We start from the raw sequence: 26227 nt of genomic DNA, 5'->3' as shown, positions 1-26227 counted from the left end.
ACAGTTATCTGCAATAAAGGTGTCTTAAGGTTTTCCAGGTATCTGAGATGGACATCTTAGATAATCTTTCCACAGACAGCTCTTAAATCAGGTCTGCAGAAATAGTTTTCTAAGTCCTGGGTAGTGAAATTAGTGGTAGAGACAAAACAGACAGGAGCAAGCTGTTACTGTGATTTTGTTAGGATATTTTCCTACAGCTGGGATGCACACTTTTTAAAATCTGCCATTTTTTGTTTTTCCTAGAATTGATCTTCCAGGCTGCAATAAAAAAAAATGGAGATGGTGCTTATTCCTGCCTTGGGCAGCACTGCCTCTCTCTGGGGCCATGTGCTGCTGGAGAAGAAGCTGGGCACCAGCCCTGTGTTCCTTAATTTTCCCTTGTTCCCACACAGTGCATTAGGAAGGAGCACAGCTGCCTGCAAACACTATTATTACCACACTGCAATCAACAAGGTAGTTTGAAGCTGGAAAAAAGCAGCCACCACTGGCTTCCTATTGTTGCTTGGGCCTTGTGCTTTGCCCATGTGTTACTTTGTGATTCTGCAGTGTTTCTTGACAAAATATACTAAACACCTTAATAAGGAGCAGCCAGGCCATCCCCTTCTGAAGGCTTTTATTCCTACTCTTGCACCAGAGGCCTCACACTTATCAAAGGGCTGTTCTTCCTGCTGTCCCTGAAAGGTAGTGCACTGCAGCATCATTACAACGTGGTCTGTATTTTAGGGCAGGAGATGCTGACAAGAACATCAGCTACAGGGAAGGCAATGAAAGGACAATATCCTGTTCAAAATTAGGCTTGTTTATACAACACAAGGAAAAAAAACAATTTAAAACATAGTAAGCACAGCTGGTGCTAAATCACTCTGGTGTGACTCTTTTTCTCTTTCTTGTGGTAACTACTCTTTTTAGTGAGCCACAGTGCAGTCACACTGTGCACTGCTCTGCCCTTCTCCTCCTTCAGACACACATGTGTGCCAAGCTCTCGCTGTGCAGAAGAACAGAGACAGAGCTGCCCTCCTCCTTCTGTCTTCCTGCAGTGTTTTGACTTTCCTTGGGTTAAGGACTTTTCCCATTTCCTTCCCTGTCTTCTTTTACTGCCAGTGCTGAACTTTCTCTCAAGATCCCTGTTTCAGCTTCCTCAGCTGATTGTTCCTTTTAACATTTTTTTCTATGTGTTGAAACTAACATTTTAACATTATTTTCTATATGTGCAGAAAGTGTTGAATTCTGTTTTTTCTTGTTTTCAAGACTTCTGCCATTTTGTCTTGTTCCAAGGCTCACATAGCTCTTGTCTGCTTATCCTCCCTCTTTGTTCTCTTTCCACATTCTTACACTGAAGAGGAGTGGCTCTGACCTTCTCTCCATTTCTCTGTCTCACCACTTTTATTCCTTTCTTGGCATCAGCTCTAAAACATACCTACTAATGCAAGTGTCTCAGTATTTTAAAATCTATCCACCTATACAGGGAAACCAAACAAACAGATGAAATCATCCTGTTTTTCTCCTCTTCCTCCTCTTATTTTTCCTGAATTAGGTAAAAAAACTGTTTATATAACATCCTGCCATAACTGAAAATGGCTTTTATTCTGAAGGAGGAAAATGCATGGATGCCTGTGCAAGAGGCTGAGTCCAGAGATATGGAAGACAATCAAGTCCTTCAGGACATAAAATGTTTGAGCCAATCTGATTGTAGCTTTTGATTTCTGGTCCTTTTCTTTGCCTTTCTTTGGTGTGTTTGTTTTTTTTTTCTTTTCTTTTATTTGGTTTGGGGGTTTTTTTGTTTGTTTCTTATTACAGATAGCATATTTTAATGTGTGTGTGTTGGTTTTTTGCATGGGGGCCTGTTTGATTTTGGTACTGTGGAGGGTTTTTGTTCTGCTTTTGGGGGGCTGTTGTGTTTGGGGTTTTTTTTTTGCTTGGGTTGGTTTTCTTGGTTTGTTTTTTTGTTTTGTTTTGTTTTATTGGGGGTTTTTTGTTTTGTGGGTTTTTTTTGTTTTGTTTTTGTTTTGTTTTGTTTTGTTTGTTTTGGGGTTTTTTTGCAGGTATTTTATTCCTAAGCAATAAAGAAATGTGGAAAATCTACCTTTATAGGGAAAGAGAAATGCTGATCACATCTATACTAGCTCTCAAAAGAAAAGTAGCAATAGTGAAACAAAATTATTTTTAATACCATCTTTCTTCTTCATTTGTTTATCAGCGGATGTATAAATGGGGCATTGGGCATTGAAGGACGCATTTCAGAATTGTTTTCCTCACTGCTTTATCACATACTTTGAAGTTTAACAAATTATAATGAGCAAACTACTCATTTGTGAGTTTGAAAAAGTCTTCAGTTTGTAAATGATGAATGCACTAGTTTACATTCTGACAGATTGTTTTGTTTGTAAGGTTTTGAAATACATTTTGTAGCTGCATATAAATTCATGATTTGCCCACAAAGAATTTGCTTCAACTGCCTGTTGGTTGGTTATCCCATTCTAGTGGATAAGCAGCAAAAAATACAGGAAAAAATTAATTTTCTTACTCAGAAAGCAGGAAAGAATATCAAACCATTCACAGAACTGCTTAATATCCAGGTATTAATGAATACAGCCACAAAAGGCCACTCCCAAAGAAATGTAATCTATGTAGGAAAGTGAATTTAACAGAATCACTGGGTAATTTAAGAACATGCTGAACAATAATTACGCCTTCTTTTCTTTTTCACCCTGCTTTAGTCTACATGACATTCTCTTTCCTCTGATCTGCTGCCCATCTCGGTTGGACCTCCCTTGTTTACTATAAAGCAAACTTTGCAGGATGGTGTTCTTGGACAGAACATAGAAGAAGTCTTCTCTGTATAATGAAAACACTGTGAGGGAGTCATTTATTGGGTTGGCATGTTGTTGTTTTTTGCTGCTTGAATGGCAGATTTACAGGCTTTTGCCATGTAGGTATTTACTGCTGAGATAGGGAGGAAACTGAATCATAAACATCTCGGTGACTTTGAATAAAAGCAAAAGAAGTGCTGAGGTCATTCTAGCAGCTTGTGTTTGCAGAGTGCAACAGAAGGTGTTCAGCATAAGACAAATACTTTCCTTGGCCAGCTGCCCTGGAATCTGCTCAATTAATGTTATTAACTATTATTTGAGTATATGAGGGAGATATCGAAAAACAGTGCTGTTCTCAGTAAGTTACTTTGTCTGCAATTTATCCTTCACAGAAAGATTCTTGTGATTACAATATTGAAAATACGTGGTGGCCGAAGTTTAATTGAGATCTTGTCCCATTGCTTAGCCAAAAACATTACTGTGTATAATTAAGTATCTTTTTGAGAGGCACAAAAATCGACACATAAAGTTGATTACCCACTGCAAATACTAGTTTGAAAGATGGGATTAGGAGGAAGTAACAAGAGGAAGCCCATCAAAGTCTCTACACTTCATGCTTGTGTCCCTTCTTGAGGCACACTTCACTCAACAAGATGTGTCCCCTGAGAGACCCTTGGCTGCACAGAAAGTAGAGCACAGCCCTTTCTCCAAGCAGTCTGAATGAGGAGAGGGGAGAAGGCTACGGGGTTTGATGTGGCATTAGCCCCACATAGTCACAGCTGCTTAGCATGTTTTAAAATCTACAAGTAGCTACTACATCCACACATAGGAAACTACATATTTCGTCAGCAAACATAAATACCTCCACATATTACCCCGTGTTTCTACCAGGAAGATGACAATGTTCAAGGCTACATGTTACATTTTGATTCTCAAAGCCTACATAGTAGAACTCATTATTATCTTATGACAGCAGATATTACCACCAAAAGAAAAAAACAAAATTAAGGAATGTAAATTTTTGCTTAATTTTTTTCATTGTGATGTACCCATATACAGCCATCTCTACTAGTGTTAGTAAGTGCTTTAGAACAAATACACAAATACTGACAAATACTTTGATAAATGCCCATAACTGAACCTTGTCTTATACCATAAGGAGAATAGTGCTCCCTACAAATAGAGGTCTGCAAGATGTTTTGGCTGTCATAAGAAATTGCTCAAGCTTCTATGTGTTTATTCGGAAGCCTGTGTACAGTATTTTTATTTTGTATTTACTGTCTGACCAAAGTTCACCTGCAGTCTTTATTTGTCCGGATGTAATCTTGATGTATTCCTAAGAATTATAATTTCTATACATCCAGTAGATTTACTTTGCCATAACTCCACTGCAATAATGATAACTTATTCAATTTATGCAGAAGACTAAAATTTGATATACCAAATAAATTCCTGCAGAACCTAATCTTACACTATTTTTGTTTGAAAGTTCTGTATCCCAGATTTTCCCACACTTGTATTAATATAAGAGAACATATACACCTTTTAAATACAGGAATTTTTCCTGATACTGAAAGTATGTTTTTTTCTACTTTGTTCCTTTCCTCTCTGATGTTGCAAACATAACCTGTTCACACTGACTTCACCAGGACACGGCAGTGTTGTCCATATCACATCACCAGGCTAAGACTCACATGCCAGAAGCCAAGATTCCACAAAAGTGGTATTTTAAGGTTCCACACCTAATTTCAACTTTAAAATACAGTCCTTGTGCAGCCTTGACAACTGGTAAAGTCACTGTTGAAATGTGGTCTGTGAAGCTCATGTAATCTCTTGGTGTCTTACACTGGACATATGTGAACTGTCTTCTCAGACAACCTCTCCTCAGACAACTTCTGGAGTATCATTGAAATAGCCCAAATTTGTGCAAGATCTGATCAGATGGGTTTCAAAGGTGGATTCAAGAATTTGCATAGCAGTCCAAGGAAAATACCACATTCTTGTGGTAGGCAGGGTTATGGTATCACACTACTCTTCTCCCACCTGCGTGTCACCAAGGTAACCTAAGATGACAAAGCCATCCTGAAACCAGCAGCAGTTTTAACTGCATAACTGTAGTGCCTTCTGTTCACTTTGGGAACTTTATTTAGTTTATTTATTTACTTTATTTAGTTTAGTTCTCCTTTCAAACAGCACCTCATGCTGTGGGAGGAAAAATATATAATCTATTACTTATTGAACAACAATGGCATCTATGGCCTCCCTGAAAACAGTTTATCACTAAAGAACGTACCAGTCAAGATTTGCAGCAACTGTCTGCTGTGTATGAAATGTAATCTGCATTTACCACAATGACTTTGAGGAAGCCTGTTCATCACCTGTTGTGTGATAGTCATGTGAAAGAGAAAGAGAACACAAGGAGAGAATTTTCCCCATTGCTCCCGTCTCAAATCATTCCTCTTAAATCCCACAGACTAAAACAAGAGAGTCAACACAAGTTGCTTTCAGACCCCTGGGGATGTGAGTTTTCCTGCTGGAGTGATAATTTGTTTTCCTTCAGGCAGAATGTATCATTCACAATTCCGAGTACCAGTGTGTTTTCTAATTCTCTTCTTAAGGGAAAAACATACCAATTAGCTCAGTTTGTGGTTTGCCGGATCTTAATTCATTAATGGAGACAGGTAGCTCAATGCCTGTAAAACCTGAGTCGCTATGAAAAAAGCCGAATGCTGGACTCAGAATAACATTATCAAGGTTCTTGAGCTCTACCCACAGGTCTGCTACTGTGCCCCAAGAAACATCCCTTGTCCCTACCACTGGCATAAAAATAATCCCCGCCCTGTCTTCTGAGTTATTGCTGAGATTTAAGGCATGACTTAAAGTGCCTCTCTTGTCCATAAAGCTTGATGTGCTCAGTCCAAGCTCCTGGAAGCAGAGGGGTGGTGTAGCAACCCCAGTGAGAAACACAAGAGCACCAATGCTTCCTCACATCTGGATTGCTTCCAAGGGCAGATAGGTGCTCAGACTACTGCACCTGAGCAGTAGTGTCCTGAGCTAAATCCAGCCTACCACTCCCACTCTCACCCCACAGTAGCTGCATTCTAGCACATAGTGATGAGTCATGGTGTTGTGCTTCTCTGCCTGTTATAGGGGTTGAGACTGGACCTGTATCCAAAGGGCTCCCAATCCCCTCCCCAAGTCCACCTGACTCAACCCAAGAATGTCTGTGGGACAGACAGACTGTTTCCCTTTTTACTTTTGTAGAGCAGGTCATTTTTGACCTGTCTTACTCAAAGCTGGCTTGGTGTCCTTTCTCAAGTCTGTGGAAAGCATTAGGTTCTCCTTCTCAACTCTGCAAGACTCCTGCTTGTTTTCAGAAGGCCACTCCTGCACATGTGAAGTTTTGCCAAGCAATTTGACAGGGAGATAACTGAGGCGGCACTTGGTCATTCTTGGACTATAAAAACCCTGAGAATAGATAAGAACAAGGAAAATTCATTCTGATATTTTTTGTCCCACTGCTCACCCTTGTCCTCCCTATCCCTTTTCTCCAACACACTTGGAGCAGTTGGCAGAAATACCAGTCTGGAGCTCCTCAATGCAAACTTTTCTCATGGGAACTCATCTGTGCAGAAAGTCACCATGCAAGTGCATGCTGAAAGGGCACGCTGTTTCTATACTGTTGATCTCTTGAAAAAATAATTTAAAAAGAGGAAGTAAAGAGGAACACTGGGGGAGCTGTTTAAGCTTGGCTGAAAGGATTCATATGGTCTGTGTCAAGCATGCCCTTTGAATGGCAGATGCGGCAATGAAGTCACTGCAAATATTCTGTTTTGAAGGTTCTGGCCTTCATCTGGAGTACAGAAGGCCATATTCAACAACTCAGTCTACTGAAATGGACTTGAAAGATCTTGGTATGAAGTCTAGGTGTATGCTTTTGTTAAAGTTTGGCCTTTGAGAACAGATCTCTCCATTAAGAGAGAGTAGATGGCAAAACGTATGAAAATCATGGACTGCTGACTTAATGCCAAAAAAAAGCTAAATGAGGAGGCTGCAGGCAGCTGATTAAAACTGATGAGCAAAGCTAAGTTTGCTATCTACATGCATAGCTATTTTGAAGGATGAAATGAAGGGAGGTATAGTAATTCAGTGATCTTTTAGCAGCATTGGTCCACCTCAGCTGGTGCCCAGTTGCAGCAGTCCATCCATGGAAAGAACTTATGCCATGCTTTCTGCAAACCACTAACTCAGAGTACCCAGGGGCAACTGCAGAAAGACAGAATGAGAAAGGCACTGAGATCAGACATCTTGCTGCATGCTGCAGCTTGGAACAGTGGACACACAGGCACGGCTGGCTCATCCCCCAGCCCAGACACCTGCTTTCCACTCATCTGATGTCCTTCAAATGCCCTCTAGTGGCTGTGGCTCTGCCTGGGGGCCATGTCCCCCTGGTGCAGCTGGAGGAAAAGAGCACTTTGCATGCGCATAAAGCATAACCTGAAAGCACTGGTGGAAAATGGCTGGTGCTCACTGGTAGCCCTTCCCCATTTCTGGTGCTGCTACACAAAAGCAGCATCCAATAGTGCAGCTCTCTGCTCCACTAAGCAGAAGAACTAGGTTGGGAAGGAACTGACATTCCAACACTGACAGAGGCTCTGTAGGACCTCCATGTGTTCGCACAAAGTGAATTGTTGTTTTAAAGACTACTGCCTGAGGGGAAATTTTCTCTTCTGAATCTCTGTGTAAAAGGAGACATAGCACTCCAGGCACCAGGGAAGGAGACTAGGCTCCCCAAGACAACATGGTCAGGATCCACTGAGTAAAGGATCCTGATATAAACATCAGTGGGGTCTGCCAAGACTGAAAAAAGTCTTTGGACAATGAGGTTCTATTGCTGAAGGTCCTAAACAGTAACTGGGGAATCTGCTTGGTGAAGAAATTAAAGAAACTCAAGACACACTATGAGCTGCATGTTTACTTAGGGGAGTCAGATGGAACAGCAACAAGACCCTGTCCCTGTCATCAGGAAGCATAAGGCTGGTTTCTTAGGTGTCTAATATGCCTGTGAAGTTTGCACTTTCAGGTGAGGGCTTTGTCTGACCTGAATCTTAAGGTTTTAAGGAGCATACTGGCTTGGCTTCTGCTGCAGAAGATCATGAGAAGTCAAATGGCTGTGACAATGAGCATCAACACAATTGACGTGGAGGCCGAAAATCACTCTGATATTCTTTCCAGATTTCTTTATATTTTTCTAGGATTTTGTCCTCTTATTACTATGGAGATGCTACTTTTTCTTTTCAGCTGCTATTTTTGCTTTCCAAGCCAGTATTCACTGCCTGCTCCATGGTTGGCCCTTGCTTAGATAACCTTTGGGAGCAACACAGCTACTCCTTGGTGTGTCTGTGACTGCAGAGTGTTTCTGAAATGCTGGGTTTGGCATTGCTAGCTTCTCATACCTGCTGCAGACCTACCTAAATTATTTCTCAAGTACTTTCAAACTTGTGTGTGAAGAAAGAGAGTTACAGTAATACTGCTTCACATCCTGGTTCTCTGCAGCTATATTAAGAGTGTAAGGTATTTGGGGCAGGGATCACCTTCTAGGGCATTGGTTCAGCTTGACATGTGCTGCATTGACAGTGCTGCAATGACATCCAGGAGACCTAATATTTTACTGCCCAGAAAAGCAGAGAGGGAAAAAAAGCACTGCATCCTTATGGGAAGACTGCCCTGATCTATTCTGTGTGTGGATGTGCAAATTACAACAGATGATGCACTTAGCAATTATGTTCTTTGCATACATAAGCAGGAACAACAGCTCCCAAACTGCCAATATCTCTCTCGATTCTCACCAAATGGCTGCATGTCACATGGTCACACAGCAAGGGGGATCAAGGAAATGAGAGGAAAGAATGACAGAGGAAGAAGCTTCAAATGGGTAGATACATGCCTCTCAAATTAACTGCATCTTTTTTTAAAATGACTGTGCATCTTTTTTTAAAATGACTGAAATTCACCTGCTCTTCAGCTCTTTTCTTCTTTGAAGTAGTTTGTTTTGAGCATTTTAAGCTCTCTCTGAAAGGACAAAAGTGTCTTCAGCTACCCATACCTTAGAGTGCACAGCCTGAACCTGTCTGTGTGGTGGGCTGCTTCTACAATCAAATCAATTTTCTGCCCTTCCCTCTCTGTTGCCTGGATCTTCACATAAAAGAAGAACACCCCCCCCCTCCTTCCCAATCCCCCCAGTAAAAATCTAAAATCCCACCCAAACCAAATAACCAAACAAAAAACCTCCAAACCCAATACAAACAAAGTCCCAACACAAACAACTGAAATAAAAGGTAACACATTCTTCTCACAGACCACTTTCTGACAATTTCTGTGATTCATACCATGTTCTGAATTACACCTCTCTGCTTATACAGGAACCATGGCAGACAGGAGCACTAGGGCAGAAGATGTTACCCTTTCCCATGTTGTCTGTATTTTGAGCACTTCCTACAAGCTCTCAGAAAGAGAGAAAGTGTAAGAGCTCTGTGTGTCTTTTAAAGAGCTCTGTGTGTCTTTTAGGACCTCTGAGGCTGGCTTCTCCTAGCAAAGAGTTACTCCTGCCCTTAGAAAGCTTCACACTGACATGCTGATGGAAGGAAGACTGCAATTTCTACAAGTGTTGATAACCAGATAATGTTTTACATCACCTGCCACACAGTCTTCCCTGAATCATGGAGTCTGCTGTCTTTTCTGCTTTTCTGCAGACTTCAGGAGAAAGAAACTCTCAACTTGATCTGCATATGAAAAAAGGTTGAGACCTCCAAACTCAGACATTTGGAAGATGACATAATTTGACGTGAGTCAGCATGATTGGCAGGTTGACGCATAATGCTGGCTCTTGCAGCTCAAAAGTGCCTGGTAAATTGGTGGAACTGTGAAGCTCACCATGTTGTAGTCTGTGAGGCGCATTTCTTGATATTCCCTCTTTGTACAGTACCCAGAACAGTTATTTGACAGTTCAGATTATTCAGACCACATCAGGGCTGAGGAAAGGTGGAAGAAGACAGAAATGGAGGTGGCCTGATCCTCTGACAGGTAGCCAATAAAACAATGACACCAGGTGTGAAGTCACTTAGAGTGAGCTTTTGAAATAACACAGCCTGTTGGACAGTGCTAAGCTCTGTTTAAAAACTGGGACAGAATTTTTGCAATGGAAACAGCTGGATACTGAGTGCTTTTAAAAATCTGGCTCTTGTTTAGCTGCCTCCATGGGAACTGAGCTTAACTGAAAACCTGGCCCTGACTGGGCATGCTGAGCACTTTAAAATGGGCCCTTCTGGTCTTTAGAAATTTCAGCTGATGGCATTCTGCAAATAGCTGAGATTTCCTTTCTGAAGTACTACTGTTCTGTGTTCCATGTTTTTTGTTGTTGCTTTCTTTTTCAGCTGACACAAATGTCAGTGCCTGCCAGTCTGTTCCAGGCTTTGTAAGCTTGTGCAGTTACAGCCTGCTAATTCCTTTGCTTTCATGCCAAAAGCCAGAAGTAGCTATCCATCACCTTGCTATTTGCTGCTTTTGAATCCCAGCCTGAGTGAGTGTGTGAATCCTTCAGCCTGAGTCCAGAGTAATGCTAAAATTCAAGCCTCATCTATGGGAGGAACACTGACCATCAAAAGGCTCAGCCAAATCTTGGGGCCCTGTTGTACTCATAATTGTGCAAATAAAGCTTGTATGTTCCCTGCAGAATAAACAGACAATACTGACATGCAACAGCAAGAGAAACAGAAGGTATGAAGTGTTGAAGCCACTTAAATAAGAGTGCACAAACCATGCATAGCCAAGGTGGGAAGAATATTAGATCCTATTTCTATCATTGTGTTTCAAAAACACAGCTGGACAAGTGCTTAGTACATACCACCAGCTATGAGGACCCAGTGAAGGGTTATTAATAATTCCTGATAACGAGATGGGGGATTTCAAATATAGGCAGAGAACCAAACCGTATGTAAAAGTCTCTTATGGGGCTGCACCCAGTTATTCAGCATGGGTGGCTGCCAGTTGACAAGTGAGCTGTTTTCATAGCTTGCTGTGATGCTCTCACAGGAATGTGAGAGGTGTCTGGAGAGCATATCTCCAACACTCATGTCAGCTACACTCTGTTGGGAAGTGGTGATTGGTGCAGAGTAGTACATTTGTGTTCTTGGATGCTCTTGCCTGTAGCATGGGGACATGTAGGCACCAGCAGTGCTAGCTACATGATTATGGTGTGACTTCAGGGCATGGTATAAAATCCATGGAAACAAGCTGTCAAGTGTTTTCAGCAGTCTCGTTCCAAAGGGCCAAGGCAATGCAGCAGGCAGAAGGCCAAATCTGTCTTCCCATGAAACCCTGCTTTTTGTACAGGCAAGGAGTCACTTACTATTTCTTGAAGTTGAAGAGTGATGGTAAACAGAGCCTCAATGCCAGCTGGAGTGTATGCAGATAATTCTGCTTTCATATGAAAGGTATGAGGCTGGACTGAACCACTTGACTCTCTGGGTAGAGGACAAATCTTCCTGCTGCTAACTTCCTGTTGGCTGTTGGCTTCCTGCATCTGAAAATGTCTCCTTCTGGGCAGTAAAGTGGCAAAAAACAGGAGAGATACTCCTCCTGCTCTCCCTGAATCTGTGAATGTCTTGCTGCACTTCTTGGGTCTGTTCAGAAGACAGCAGCCAGCTTCTGCTCACCCCATACCTAAACAGACTCCATTCCTGTGGTAACACTGTCTTCACATTTGCATGCAAAGTATGATTTTTCTCTGCACTGTTTAGATTGGCTATTATGTGGTAAAATCATTCTGTCAGGGTAGGAGAGTAAAGGAGGAAAATCCTACCTTGTTTTTTTGCTTCTGCTGTCTGAATACTGATTGGGTTTCTAAAAAAAAAAAAAAACAAAAACAAGAGAGACACAGAGCGAGAGAAAGTTTGTGACAGAAACAGGAGAGGGAGGACCAGCATTGATTGCTGCCAGGGAAAAGAGCCTTTTGTTGGCTAAACTTCATAATGAATTACACACTCTTCTTCCCACATTAAAGACCATACTGTCTTTTGATGTTATGCCTGTGACCACAAAGTCGAGTGCAGATGTCTCTCCTTCTCTTCTCTCTGAGTGATAGCAAGGACAGGCTGCACTCTCCACAGGTGCAGATGGTATCTGAGTGGCTTTTTGGGGTCTGCACTATGCCCACTGTCAGGAGTTAAGCTTAATATTTTAAAAATTGAGATCTTTCTGTATGAGACACTAAATTAACTATCTCTTTGATATATCCTTGAGATAGTTCTACCAAATGTCTTACTTCTGAGTGAATCCTAACAAAACACATTAGATTATCTGGGGTCTAACACTGGGCATTATCTGATTAAAGTTTTGCTGTGGGTGGTTTGGTTCCAGTTTGAAGGAGATTCCCCCTTCTGTTTCTTCAGTGTGTCTAGGGTAAGGTGAAGAATATGCTCCCTGATATGCATTCTTTCCTGCTGCTGTTTCTGACTGTGCATAGTCTGCTTCTCCACAGGGACCAGGCCAGGGTGTTTAGTACATTATGAGAGATTAAACAGATTTCCCTACTGTGAGAGAACAATAATCTTATGATTATTCAGTGGCTGTTTGGTTTTTGTTCTTTTTTGTCCTAAATAGTTTCATGATACTGGAGTTTCATGTATCTTAAACACAGACCCATAAAGTTCAAAACAAGAATCTGGTTTTGTGCAACTTACTGATACAGAAGGATGTCCACTTGTGAAGAAGAAAATACAGAGATTTACTCTATATATTGTGGAGAAATACAGCAGTGCAACATGAAACCCAGCATCAAATTAGGGGAGGAAATCTCAGACACAAACATCAGCCTCATGCTTCACCTTCATGCCTTCCTTAGGTAGTAGCCATTAGATATTCACACATGGGATCTGAGAGCCCACTCTATTATTTTGTTGGAGTAGATGCAAGCATGAGCCTTAGGGACTAAGAGGGACCAAACCTGCTCTAATGATAGGAAGCCATGGAACAAAGGATGGAAAAATGAATTCCTTCATCTTGAGAAAATTTACCACTCCTATCCTTGGGGTGGCTGACCATTAAATTTTGATTGTCCCCCTGATTTTGCTTTTCCACCTACAATTTTGTGCATGTTGTTAAAAAATGGCCATCTGAAAAACCTCAGAAGCACAGCTTTTTCCACGGATCCATGTTCAGCACTGGACCTGCACTGCACACATTCACCAATGGATTACATCTGGTGCCCTCTGCACTCAAGAGGGATGTGCATGGGACAAGGGAGGTAGCACAGCCTGCATGCCTCTTCAGACTGCAGGCTGCTGCTGGAGGATGCTGTTGATCACCACATGAGCTGCAATTGACAGAGTGAGGAGAAAGCCTGTCCCACAAAAGCCCCAGAAGCTATCTGTGTGCTTTCCTCCCTGGGCTTTCCTCCTCGTGCACGAACACACTGCTGCTGTTTCAGCCAATATAACAGGCTCCACTGTTAGACAACTGGGCTCAGTCTGGACCCAGCAGTATCCCTCAGACAGAAAGATGGATTGTGCATGCATGGTGGCAGGTTTGTAATTTAACAGCTCCATTTAAAAAATGTTAAGATGGTGCTTTAATGAGCTGCTAGAACGTCCTCATGATGACTGCAGCAATCAGGAACTGATCTTTGTTTGAAACAGGAAAAATATTTCCCACCAATGTATCAAATCCTGAATATAAACTAGTCAACAGGTGGCGAGATTTATTCTGATGACCCCTCTGTTCCAGTTTGCCCTTCTCAAGATATGGCTAGCACACAAGAAAATCATGGATCCAGGAATCAGCCAAGTCACTCCTCTTACAGAAATTTAAATTTCTCTCCCTACAGTGTAAAAGACATGAGAGGAGGAAGTGCATAATTTGGGTCTTCATCCCAAATCATATGGGGATATTAGGAATTATACTGTAAAATCTTTGGAAACACATGAGCATTTTCTGCAGTAGTCCGCAATGACTAAAAAATTTTTTTTTACCTGACATGCAATATAACACTAATAATATACCTTGTTGATAAGCAAATTATAAAAAAATACGTCCATGCACTGAAATAACAGGGAAAATCATGTTTGTGCATATAGAGTAGACATATGTTGCAATTTATCTCTCTACACTGTTACTGCCGAAATGTACTTATATTTAATCCAGCTCTGATGCACATGACAGGCATTCTGCAGCTGTCAGTGATATGTACTATAAACTCCAAACATCCATTGTAAAACTGTTCTCATTATGAGAAGTAAAATATAGTACCTGAATCTTAACTGAAGTATTAATAATAAAAATGGATTATACACATCTTGTTTGCTGAGGAATTATTCCAGGGATGAGACTGGTTTCTGATTTTGCCTCACTGAATGAACGGCAGAACAGGTATTTGTATTTCTGACCTGAGAGAAAATGTCAGAAACTTTATAAGTTTTATAAGGAGAAATAAAAGGTTCTTTGATATTTTTGTTGCTTTAACTATTAAGTAAAACTCTATTATCTGTGTTATTTCTTAGAAAAAGAAGACTCAGAAAAATTTAATATAATTTATTGAGTAAAATTCTGTAAAAACATAAATTTTTTTACACTTGAACATGATTTTTTTAATGTGTATTATTGGGGCTTTGTTGATAGGGCTGTTAAAGAAAACCCCAACTCTGTGTAATGGTCATACATTTAGATGATGCAGTAGTGTTTAATTTTATAGCAAGATTCAGATGTAGGCTGCTAAAGCTGCTTAGCTTTTATATGTACAGAAAATGTATGAAACATTTTACTTTTCCCTGTGTGGAATTCTGGGCCTCTATCTACATCTCAGCCATTGGCAATGTGTACCAGGCAAGTTCTGTGCACATCCCAGTGCTAGCAACCTGATTTCATAAAATTAAGGAATGATTTGGGGTGGCAGATCCAAAGAAAGATTAAAGATCATCTAGTTCCAACGCCCCCTACCACGGGCAGGGACATCTTCTGCCAGATCAGCTTTGTCAGGGCCCCATCCAACTCTGCCTTGAATATTTCCAGGGATGGGACACCTGCAACCTCTCTAGGCAACTTCTTCCAGTACCTCACCACCCTCAAAGTAAGAAATTTTTTCCCAATAATCTAATCCACAACTACCCTCTTTCAGCTTAAGGCCTTTTTCCTACCACTACATGCTTTGTAGAATGTTCATCTCCAGCTTTCTTATACAGTCTTTTCTTCAGCCTCCCCTTTGAAGAGCCCTCTTGTCTGGACAAAAGTATTGAAAAAGTGTGTTCTACACAGGAATCATGCTGAATCAGGATAAAGAGCATCTTAACTATACAGTTTCAAGGGAAATGTACCCTGAAGCCTTGAAAGTTACCTTGGCAAAGCTTCAAAAGTGAGAAATATAAACCTCCAAAAATGGCATAACAGCAGCTGATTTAAAGGATTTCCTATTGCCCCCCATGAGATCTAAATTCTACTGAATTCAATGGTGACTTTTCTTGTTGTGGAAGGTGTTTCAGACTTCATGTGAACTTAACTTCAAGTGTTGGTCAAATCAGGACCACTTTACCCAGGGTCAGCCAACATGTGATGACTTTCCTTCTGCTCCTTGAAATGGACTGTTTACATCTGAAGGAGCAAAACCGTTGAAAACAGGAGGAAAAAGCATATTTCCAGAGTTCACTGCCTTCCAAATAAGTGAGATGGAGCTGGTAGATTATGGTGGGACCATTTATCTTGTGGCCAGTGCCTCACATGCCAGCTGCAAGCTGGCTGCTGTATCCATGGCAATGGGCAGCTCATCTTCTAACTTTTAGACATACAGAAGAGGAAATTACATTATTTCATACTTGGTGTAATGGCTGTCTGGTTGGACATTCATAGCTAATAAACAATGAGCTTTAGGTCAGGTGTTTCCTGGCAGCTAATGGCCACCTGTACTAAAAGTTGTCAATTGCTGCAGTAATTTATTAAATTATAGAAAATGGTCTTTATGTCAGTCATTATGGCATCAATGCAAAAGTTTTGTTTCAAGTGTAATCAGCTTTATGACACTTACACCACTTCTTAGTGAAAAAGGAAGTTGCCTGGTAAGTAGAGAAGTGCAGTGTACACAGCCAAACTGGTACTGGCAGGGAAAAGACCCAGCTTTTGTGAACTGCCAAACACCAGTGAAAAAAAGAAATAGCATTATCTTCCTTGACAGAAAGCACTACATCCTTTACAACTTGGACTACTTCTGAGGAGCCGTGGGAAGAGAGAAGCACAGGACCCCACTTCAACATTTTACATATGGATTCCACTTCTACAAAACTATGGATAAAGTATGTTTCCTACCAGGATGTGAGACACCATAAAAAAGCAAAAGCTTTCCCTACAGCTAGTGTATAAGGTTGGCAAGAGCACATGTATGAATTTCTACTCAGAAGACATAAAAATGACAAGGGTCATGTAAGTATTCACAGTTGCCAGAAGCACGTGTTTTTGGGTGTACCATTTGTAGTGATAACACCTCATACCCCGAGCATGGTACACAGCAAAAGGAATCTATTTTCAAGTTTTACTTTGTGCCTGATCTTTGCAATCTCTCCCATGCAATCTATAAATGGCAATTGATTTGTGGTGGCAGATCCCAAGTGCACAAATGAGAACTTGTAAAAAAGAAGTGCAGGAAGATGTCTTCTTTCTTCTTCAAACACCTTTCTTCTGCCTTGGTGAGGAAAATGCTGCTCTTAAATTGAGCTGTATACTTCACAGGCACAATGAGGTGTAAGTCTAAGCTCTGACTAACCAGAAGGCTAGAAAAGAGGATCATAACCACCTCTCCAGCAATTTTTAAATCTGTGTGTTGACTGTTGCTGTTGAATTCAGAAATTATGCCTCAAAACCTATGCAGTGTGGACCAGATACTGGAAAGAAAGTACTTCCTGTGACCTCTGTAGCTGTTTGACAATTAGAAGTTGCACAGCTGGCAGAAAAGCCAGGAGTAGCTACTGGGTCTGGCATGTGTCTATGTTACCTGAGCTGAGTGCTGGAGGAGACCCCATCAATTAGGACAGCCAACAATTTTCAGCTGCATCTTCCAAAGAGACATCCAGGCTCACGTGTGCTTGCAAGCAGGAGGAGGAGGAGCAGCAGCAGCAAAGCAGAGCACAGCTGGGCAGATGTGCTGTACAAGGAAATAGAAAGGCAATTCACTTATTTCTCATTTTCCTGGTTCTGTTTTTCCTCAAAAAAGTCCACAGAGATTCTTTTTCACAAATAGAGATAATGCTGATTATTTATGTTAATAAGTAGCTAGTGTCCTCAGGCAACCACCTCAGGCAACCACTGAAGGCCATAGAATTCAATGGAAATTTTATCCCTAACACCATCAGCCTAGAATGCTACCACTTGGCCCTACCTGCATAGCATAATATTCATCATTTACATGCACATGTGGAAGGAAGAAGGAGGATCAGCAGGGGTAAGACTCATGAAGGATGGAGAAGACAATCGTATCAGCACTACTAGTTGACCTCAGGCCTCTTCTCTAGTTCTAATAATTTTTTTATAATTTGAATAAATTCACAAGCTTTCACTTGCATTTTAGCCAAAGGTGAAACAGCAGACAAAACTCTTCCCTCTCTGAGAGTATTGGAGCAGTAAAGGAGGGGTCTTTACTTTTGTATACAGAATGGCAGGTTCAAAAAAAAGACGGATGGTCATGGGAGAAAAAAAGGAGCAGAATAACAAGGTAGCTGTACTGGCTGATGGAAAACAGCAGGTAATTTGAGAAGAATTTCATTACACAGGGCAAATTAAAAGACTGAATTTGCAAATAGAAGCCAATAAAACGACAGTGGTGAAATAATTAGAAAATAAATAAATTAAAAGGCAGAGGTAGATGGAAATAAAATATTGCTTTCATCACCTAATGCAAAATGTGTATTAATTTTTCAGTAACAGGACAAAGGGTGAAAGAACTACGTCGTACCATAATTTTAAATGAATCGGGGATCTCTTGCAGCAAATTCACATACGTATGTATGTATATAATGTATGTGTACATAATGGAAATTTGCTTCTACTATCAGATTTACCCACTTCTGCAGAATTGCTTCAGTGTGTCTAGTCCTTACTAATAGTGTCTCTAATCCTCTGTTTCTGAGGTGAAAAGGGAAAGGTGAACAGCATGTGAATGATACTGTCTTTTAAAGTGTGCTGATGGTCTGAAGAAACACTAGAAAGGTACAAACTAGCTGAATTCTGACATCTGAAGTTAATACTCTGCATCTTATTAGAAATAAGTACAATAAAAATTAAATATAATACCCCATTATTATGAGATTTACTGAATGTATAACTACTAAAAAATTTCTCTATCTGCCACAGTTCTTTGCAAACTCCAGAAGAGTCTTTATGAAGACAGAACAGGCTGCAAGTGGAATGGATTTGATACCTGACTGCTTACCAGACAAAGGCTGGCAATCTTTGTCATTGTGCAAAATAGTGCCTTAGTGTAGATACACCCACTGAAAACTGTGATCTTGAGAAGACAGGGTCACACCTCTCTGCAAACTCACGCTCCTTGTGTCCTTTAGGGTGATGAACCAGATACTTTTGCAGGGAGACTTTAAAATACAGAGAAAACCTATTCAGACATGATAGCTGGTTTTGCTTCCTTCACAAAAAAAGGGACTTAAAAGGTCATCTAATGGAGGTACATGTCATCCCACTGACAAAGAAAATGATTGAAGCAATACAACAGTTATTATGAAAGTATGAGATAACGAAGTGCCAATGGTGTGTAAAAGACTTATGTGCAAGTTATTCAAAGGGTAAATTTTGACTGAAAAAGGAATTATGGAAGGAACATAAATTCTCTGAAGTGGTAACTGGACTTCATGTACCTCTGAACTAAACAAAACTCAGGCCATGCAAAAGTTCTTCTCATGAACATCCTACAAATTAACTTATACAAGGAGAAGAAAAGGAGTTCATCTGCAAAAAAGTAATTCTTGAAGTTGATTCATTAGTGTTTATTCTACATGAAGACAGAGGTGATTGGGCCATCTGTGCTGTACAAATAAAAATCAATTCTAAAGTACATGAATCCTACAGCACCTTTAAAAAAAAAGGGGTTTTTTTATTCTTTGGAGACCAAAACTGGTCTCAAGCTGTATTTCCTAATGAGCATCATGCACTACCTAATGGGCAAAAATGTGAATGAAAATCTGAAAATCCTTCAAGTCACTGTGCAGTGTTTCTAGTAGCAAGAACATCCTTCTTCTCTCACATCACTGATAGCATCAGTTTCACAAAGAAAAGTAAGTAATGAGTCATTTTGAACAGCACCTAATGACAGTACTGGCTTTTATTCTTACTTGTGCCAAAACCCTTTTCACACCAGCCTGGGAGACTAGAGAGTGCTAAAAGCAGCACTTCATCATGTGTTGAGCAACCTTAATGAACATGAAAATCAAACCCATCACTTGAGAGAGGATATAGTAAAGTGTCTGGATGCCAATAACCCTCACAGAGATGCCCCACTCACTGGGAGACAGAAAGAGACTCATCAAAGTAACTAGGAAGAGAAATTATTCCATTAGGCGCAGAAATCAGGAAAAACCACTTCCAAGAAAGGTGGCACTCTGTACTTGGAAGAAAGGAGAGCCTCTCTCCCTTTGCAGTTGCTTTTGCAGTCAGTAAAAGATTGTGGGGAAAAAAATAAAGGAAAGAAGAGGTCTTTTTAAGGTTTGAGCACTGGTCATCTGCAGGACCTACTAACTCTGCAAGATAGTGCATTGAGCAGACAGTGCAGGTAAAGATGACTGGAGAGACAGGAGAGAAGATAAAAGAGAAACAAAGAAGACAAAAGCTGAGAAAATATTACTAGAGTAAAGCCAGAGAGAAGAAAGAACCAAAAGTAAAAGGCAGAAGAATGAAAATTAAAAAAGCCAAACCCATAAACAAATAACCCTACAGACTTAAAACAGATGTCTGTAATAGGAGTTTGGGCTACATTGCAGTACAAATCTGAGCCTAAGAGAAAACAAAAACAAAACACATGGGAATACTTTCTGTTTCAATTCGTCCTTGTTTGTTACATGTCCTGATTTTGCTTTTGAAAAGGGAAACTCTCTGGCTGAGAAAAAGCCTTAAACATTCCTTGATGTTACCACCACTTTCTCATCTCACATTCCCATTATTGGAGTGTTTTCACTTAGACTGTTGATGTTTTCTCTATCATCAAGCAGCTGCATTGAATGCATCACCTGGGTACGGTGGGATCTGGGGCCTGGCACTGGGGAGAAAAGGGTGGTATTGCCACCCAAAATCCACAGGGATCTCAAAAGATTATTTCCCATAATAAAGGCACATAGGTATCATTCATCTCTTGCACTGAAATATTTTGTTTATGCTTTATGCCCAGAGCATAAGGAGACAGTAACCTTGGAATGCTTTATCTTGGCAGTACCCTTCAGGAATGCTTGTCTAACCTGAAGTTCTGCTGTTCCCTGCAGCCTCCACTGAACCAAGACTGGCTCTGGTAATGATTCTACACCCTGCTCCACTGCTTGGCTCTACCTACAGAGGGGAAGTTTAGTTCAGTCCTGCAGGTTTCTCTTCCAGGATGACTGTTCCCAGCCTCTGTCCAGGAAACAGTCCCTGTCTGACCGTGGAAAATGCAGCACAATTCTCCTATGCAGGTTTCCTAGCTGTGGGGGTGGCCCAAGGCCATGATTTTTATTCTGTGTGTAATATTCCCCACACTTGCAAAGGACAAGCTCTTAACAGACCATCTGCCTATGATCTTCTCATGGTCTACCATGCTCCTGGCAATACCATACCTCCCATTACATTTCAGTTTCTTTTCCCTCAGATTCAATAAAGCACTCACATGTGTGATGACAAAATCTTGATACAATATAAAGGGATAGAAATGGCTGCAAGCTAAAGGGGAATTCTACATATTTCTGACATGGTAGAAGCCATTGTTTTGCATAATGCCTACCCAACCCCAAAGTGATGCAGCAGACGGAGAAAGGGAAAACAGGTTGCACGCCTGCAGTGCAAGTGTACTGACAGGCTTTGTTCTGCCAACTACCTAAACGACTTGCCATGCCTCTGTTAGAGTGGTTTCTGAGAGGATGTGAAATTGCAGTTTAGATTGTGATTTATTAATGCTTTTCATGTCAGAAGAATGTGCTGAAGCACAAGTTTATCTGCAGGTAGCAGCCCTTAGGTTATAAAATAATTATTCTGTAAAAGGCAAAATATTTATCATTTGGATGTAGAAAACAAAGAGTACACCTTGATTGGAATCTTCTAGTAAGAAGCACCTTAAAAAATTACATTATTTGTGTAATCATGTTATTTGCCATACTGTGACTTTAAAACAAAGAAAATTCAAATACAATTTTCTCTGCTTTATTTGCTTCCAAATTAATTTCACCAGTTGCTATTTTATGACTTCATAATCTCAGCCTTCACACCAGCACTTATGAGACTGCGGTATCTAAATTTTGTTGGTGCTTACTTAGGATCAGATCTAGGAACTTAGCGAACAAGGTGTTGAGTACCTGCAAACATGTGCTTCTTAAGGACAGTCCTGGGAGCGCTGAACCTGAACAGTCAGAACTCAATCCTGCTTTCAGTTCCACTAGGAATCCTAGGCTGGATTTGAAGAAATAACATTTTTGAAATGTGCAGATTTGGTTTACTATCAAAACCAGATTTTTTTGTAAAGTATGCATGATCCATGGATTTCTACCTTTTTCACTGCAGGCCATACATTTAAAAAAAAATGTTTACAGTATTTCCTATTACAAATCAATAATTACTTCAGCAAACTTTTTTATTTCAAAGACAGATAAAAGATTAGTGAGCGACAAAACTGTGTGAAACAAGCTAAGATTCAGACTTTACAGTATAGTGGCCTAACATACTAATATACTGTTGGTTTATACCTGAAAGACTTTGTAGCCATGCATATAAAACAAGTCCAGTTTAAAGCTGTGAAGATCTAACTAGCCAAGAGTCAAGCTGTTTTACAATTGTCTTGCTAAATATTTTCTGAAAAACACTCCACCCATTTCAAATCTAGACAAGTTTATGTATGGCTAACTTGGGCAAGAAGAAAATGGTTTTATCCCACCTTGAATTTCTGCTTCCCAGGAACCCCAGTCCTCTCCAGTGTCCTGTACCATAATCAAACCTACCCTTTCCCATCCCTAGGCTGTGGCCCCTACCCTTGCTGACCACCACAATGCATTAACAGGTGGAGTGCCCATCCCTATCCAAGCAGTGGTAGTGCAGGCACAGGGTCGCAGCTGGAGGGCCTTTGCTCCAGCCTCTGTTGTCACACCTGCTGGTTATGGCCCAGAAGAACGACTTGCAAACTCCACGACGAGCATGGTAAGAGCTCTTGTCTGCATTGTTAAAATTTTTGTGCTTAAGAGCTTAATAGGTAAATGGGCTTGTCATCCCATCCCAAAACATGCACATCAGCATGTTCATACAGGATCTGTGTGAAGGAGCAAGGAGGTGAAGGTTGCTTCAAATTGTCCCAGTAAGTTTCAGTTGCTCTGGTGAATTTTGGATGTAGCAAAAACACTTGTAACTCTTTCACCTGCATCTAAAACAATCTGCTGTTCATTTCAATGATACAGTCCTTTTGTGATTTGTTGAACAATTAAAAAGAAATTTGTATTTGCCTGGAGCTGAAATCGCCCACTAGCACTGAAAAGGGGGTTTGGTAGGTACCACTGCCTGCTTCACCACTGTGTGCCCACAACAGCTCCCCGTGGCAGCATGACTCAAGGACTCAGTGCCTTCCCGCCTGCTTGTGCACAGCCACCATCTCCTCCTCCCTTTTTAGAGCTCTGCTGCCAAACCACATTACCTGACAGCAAACATGACAAATTGCCACCATGGGGCAAGGGGCTCAGGCATTTCATCAAGGGTGGTAATATACTATGGTCTGTCCCCTGTCTTTTGTATTTCCCTCATATTACCATTGCCTTCATTGATCCTTTCCATGTCTGCCCTTTCATCTGCACTATTGTCAGCCTTCGTTGACATGGTACCAGCCACATCCCTCATGAAGCCAGTGCACCGGGGGACTAACCTTTCCACTCAAGATGTCCTTGTCAGGCATTTTAAATTCTAATTATGTATAGCTTCACTGGTTTTCCACCTGTGAGGGAATGCTATCAAGTGCTGCAGCACCAGGAGATAGGTAGACAATTATAGGGAAGAAACTCATCCTAATTCTGATCCCTTGAAAACACTGCTCCTGTTTTCACTGTGTGAAATTTAGCTCCTTTGTGTGTGTTTTGAAGAGGTCCCCCTAAATAAAATAAAATTTAAAAAACCCAACAAAACCCAAAAACATCTGGGATAAACCATCCTGCTTTTGCAATCCTTCAGCTGCTGTACTGCCACTGTAAATCAGTAGGTCACACTTCTTTATTCCCACACAGCAACTCAGCAGCCACAACAGCCAAATGAAGCTTTTCTACTCATTTGATTTCTGTGGTCTAATACCTGCCAAGTGCTTGACCACAGAACTTAGGCTTGTGTCCACAGCCTCCAGGACCCTGAGCTGGCTTGCATCCAGCTAGTAGCTGAGACTACTACTACTTATCTGGGATTACAGCAGCAGAGGCAGTGTGCACAGAGGCCATAGGCACATTAAATTCATGTTGGATCTCCAACTCTTTATAGGTCGTGGGGGAAAAGGGAATCCACTGAGCAACTGGTTTGTTTTTGCAGAAATATATAACAGTTCATTTTTTAATTTTTGTTGCTTTTCCTATATAATGATGTTTCCATGTAGGAACATCTGTAGAAACACTGACATATTGAAGGTGCTTCTGGAAAGCAGGAGACCTAGAAGAGACATTTTGAAAGGCACACCAATCTGCCAAATGTATGAAAATAAACTGTGAAAGAGTAAACATTTTAAAACTGATTTCAAATAGTTTCAAAGTCAGTGGAGCATACTGCAAAAATCAGCCCTCTAGTTTTATAAGAAATGTGCAGCTCTCCATCACCTCCACCCTGGCATGCCTACAGCATGGATCAGTCTTTTCTTGAATGAAGCCAAGTTAGAAGTTGCACACCAAAACAGCAACTAAGGCACTTCTGCCCCAGACCAGTCCAGGAGATCAGAGTACAGAAAGTCCAAAGCAAAAACTCCACCACCCTGAGTTGTACATACTGTCTATGTGGGTCCTTGGCACCAGCTATTTCATTTTGTAGAACCTCTCTTAGAGCAGTAGAAGCAGTCTACAGCATCTTACAATGAAAACATAGTTTATTGCAACTATTCCATTTTTCTGAAAGTAGAGAGTACAAACTGAGCAGTGCAGGAGCAACCCTTAGCATCTGCTTTCCAAGTGGGAAGATACAGATAGCTCCCCATCTGATATTACGACTACCATTTACTAGAGTAGCAGCTAGAGGCTTTTGATTGGGATTAAGCCACAGTTGTAGATACTGCTGGGACTTAATAAAGTAGCCTCTACCTCAAATAATGAAGAAAAAATGTATGCTGAGGTGCAGCCTCTTTGTAAAATGATCAAGACAGATCAAGATTACCGCTGTGGTTATACTTTTACAGGCTAGGCATAAATTGGGTCAAAAGTGAAAAATTCCTTTACTCTCATTCTCACCCAGATTCATGTTTACCCTTAAACTGCAAATCTGGCAGGGTTAGCTGATATCAGCTGAAGCCAGCCCTGAGAATGCAAAAAATGCTGGAGGTCAGGAGCCAGGTGGGATGGAAAACTGGGCAGGGAAACCTCCTCCAGCCTCTTTCTGCCAGCTGTTGTTTCTGAACGCCTCTGCCAGGAGACCTATGTCTTTCCTAGCTCTAAATCCACCCCTGACAGCAACTGAATGTCTTTGATTTGTATGAATAAATTTCAAAATGTCCTGTGATTACAGCTTCATAATATTCCAGAAGCAGATGGCAGGCACAGATGACACTAACAGTAGCTCTAAGTGCAAATAGGCAGTGGCAGAGAGGAGTGAGGAAAGACTGAGTTAGTTTAGGAAAACTGTGAAAGAGAAAGAGCTGTTACTTTAAAGATGCAACCAAATAGGGAAAGCAGGTAGAGACGATTCAATTGCCACAATGAGAGAACAGGGCTATGCTTCTTGAACTAGTAGTGCGTGCTTAAATGTCTCACTCAACAGAGAATAGAGGGACACAGAGAGAAAGACAATACACTCAACTTCCCTTGACAGTTAGGACCAAAACTCTGTTCTCCCAGGAAATAAACAGCAGTATACATTTCAGAAACTAGCACTCCTCACCTGGAAAAACACACACCATTAACCCCAGCTCCTCCCTTATTTCTGAACCAGGTGATAAAGTTCACTAGTCTGAAATAAAGCTCTTTTCTAAATCATCTTAGGAAAAAAAGTATTTCTCTGCCAATCCCACTGAAATTTAAAAAATCATTATACCCTCACAGCAAACATTGAGGTGATGTTTACTTTTATTAAGATGCAAGTAGGAATGAGAAACCATCCATGGTACTAAATGAAGTTCTCACAATGTCTCTTCAGAATACTTTCACTTCAGAAAGCAGGAAGAGATTCTTTTCTTCCTTCTACAATCCAAAGAATTAAGCAATAGAGATGAAATCTCCTATAAGATACTCAGTGAATCTTTTTCCTCTCCTCACTACCTCCCCCTTCCAGATTTTTTTAAAACATGGCGTACATCAAAGTAAAATCTGACATGCAGTTCTCTGAAATTCTTCTACAGTTTTTTGATTCTGGAAATTTCATTTTCTACCTTATGACAATTATATGAATGAGGATAAAACACATCCTTTGGGGTTCATCTTAGACAGACATGTAATAAACATTGTAACTTTCCACTGCAATGGAACAAATTTGTTTGTAGATGGGCAAAATGGGACTATGTGGATTAAATTATATCTGAGCACTTGAATATGGATAAAGACACTTTATGGTGAATATATGGAAGAGTGGAAAGGGGGAGAAAGAGAAGAAAAGAGGCAGTGGTGGCTTTGAAGATGCAACCAGAGGCAGCCAGTGAAGTCCTCACTTTTGCTCTAAACGCAGTCCACCCTAGTTTCTCAGTCCCACTGAGCTGCAGCTGTTCATATGCACACATGTGCACACACACACACACACACACAAAATCCCCCATTATTAATAAATAATGCATCATATTTTGCAGTTTTTTCTCAGCTAATTGCCAAGTGTGAGTCATCACAAAGACTGAATTACACCTGCCTTGTACCAAAAAGTTTGTTCTTCCAGGTGCACAAAACAAGACAGATAATTTCAACCATGCCATGCTGTGCTGGCTTACTTGTTTGCCTTTTCTCTTTGTGGGATGCTGTTGTTCAGAAGGGATGCCACTGAGGCTGATAAATTCA

The 26227-nt window shown here is 40.8% G+C and overlaps 1 long non-coding RNA gene across 4 annotated transcripts in view; it reads right to left on the bottom strand.

Moving 5' to 3' along the window:
- LOC120511971 overlaps positions 1–26227 on the bottom strand; it is a 74554-nt gene that overhangs the window by 8842 nt on the left and 39485 nt on the right. For 2 of the 4 annotated variants that reach the window (XR_005629887.1, XR_005629888.1), the window contains exons 5-6: positions 16840–16989; positions 11671–11711 (exon numbers count right to left, since the gene is read on the bottom strand). This is a non-coding gene — a long non-coding RNA (uncharacterized LOC120511971). The remainder of the gene's footprint in view (positions 1–11670; positions 11712–16839; positions 16990–26227) is intronic. The other 2 variants (XR_005629889.1, XR_005629886.1) reach the window with 1 other exon arrangement.

This window comes from Passer montanus, unplaced genomic scaffold (assembly GCF_014805655.1).
Source record: "Passer montanus isolate IOZ18808 unplaced genomic scaffold, ASM1480565v1 scaffold7, whole genome shotgun sequence".
Classification (NCBI taxonomy): Eukaryota; Metazoa; Chordata; class Aves; order Passeriformes; family Passeridae; genus Passer; species Passer montanus.
Note: the sequence above shows the minus strand (reverse complement) of the source record. Positions and strands in the feature narration are given on the sequence as shown.